The sequence below is a fragment of the Malania oleifera genome, chromosome 3, assembly GCF_029873635.1.
Source record: "Malania oleifera isolate guangnan ecotype guangnan chromosome 3, ASM2987363v1, whole genome shotgun sequence".
Classification (NCBI taxonomy): Eukaryota; Viridiplantae; Streptophyta; class Magnoliopsida; order Santalales; family Ximeniaceae; genus Malania; species Malania oleifera.
Genome location: NC_080419.1, coordinates 104,265,505 through 104,267,131, shown reverse-complemented (window position 1 = coordinate 104,267,131; position 1,627 = coordinate 104,265,505).

The following is a 1,627-nucleotide window of genomic DNA, read 5'->3' as shown; positions in this document are numbered from 1 at the left end:
GTTGATGTGAATTGCATGCTGGTAGTGGATTGCATGCTAAAATTGAACTATATATTGCTTGTTTAAATCTATTAGGTACAAGTTTTATGGGAAAATATCCTATATACAAACAGTGTGCTGCCAAAATTTCGCAAAGATTTTCCCATACAAAACCATGTGTTAAAGATGATTATGATAAAATTAACATTAAAATATTCTTGAAAGGATGAGTAAAAACTAATTGAAAATTAAATTTCATCCTTGCATAATCATCAGGTAGTTAGGAGAGCTGAGCATCTTTTATATAGAAAGAACTTATAGGACTCACATGCATCACTATCGTTTATTGAAATATTGAGGCTCTTCTGATATCCATGAACATTATATCCTACATGTAAAGTTCTATGATTTGACATGAAATGTTCTTAGGTCATGAATTGCATAGGATGCCTTACTATCTATTTTCGATGCTATTGTTGTCTATAGGGATGACTATACTGATTAGAGATAAATATTGTTAATAAATGTCCAGTATAGTTGTTGAAGAATGGTTTGTGTGCTCACTTATACTTTGACACATTCAATGAAATCAATCCCTTGCAAAGTATAAGTAATTTATAGTATCTAAGAAATAATTCAAATTGATGGAGGGAGCATCTAAAATTAAAATTCCTATCATATTATGCTCACAAACTTTTGAGGCTTAGATATGTTTTAAATATAGTGTGGCATGTGCTTAAATGAAATGACATTATTAAAAATCTTAATTTGAAGCATGATGTTTATTGTTGCCACAATCATCTGTTTTTCCATATGATTCTTGAATTTGCTATATTCTTGGGATTTACATGGTTGTATTTTTCTGGTCATATTTTATTCTGTGCTCAAATGCCTACCAGAAAAATTGTGCTTGCTTGCATGATCTTTGAAGTTTGTTTTACAAGCATCACCCCCAGTATCTATTGACAACATTCTAAGGGGGATATATATTTTACACACACACAAATATGTTTTAAAATTTTCATAACTGGTTCAGCAACTTCACATAAAAATGCATGCCAGTTAGACTATTTTATGCTTAAACCTTCTACCTATTATCATATGCCGTGTGTTTTAAACTCATATATTTCATGAGTTTTATGATACATTTCAATTGAAATGGTTTGTGCATATTTATGGTCTAATTCCGTTTTCATGTCATTTAAATCTTTAAATGACTAGTTATATAGTTTGTGTGCTTAATTGTTAAACCTATCATTGCTTTAGACTTTATGAATTTGGTTGTGATTTGAAAAGTATGTTTTTTTTATATATATTGCTTAATTGATAATTATCTTTATGTTTTATGCCTTAATCATATTGGAATGTTTGGATTTAGTAGTTGTGAATAAACTGTTATTTTTAAAACTCAAAATATGTCATTTTTATACAAGTATTTTAGGAAAATGTTCAATTTTCAAACGACATGCTGCCGAAATATTTAAAATTTTCCAAACTTATCTTGTGTATAAATGCATTATACCCAATGCTGATGGCTATTTATTTTATAACCCTTTTTGCTATTGCCAAAAGGGGGAGATGGAGATGAGAGGCAAAAATTGGGTAGTAAAAATTGCTTGCATTGATAAATCTTTTACATAATGCACAT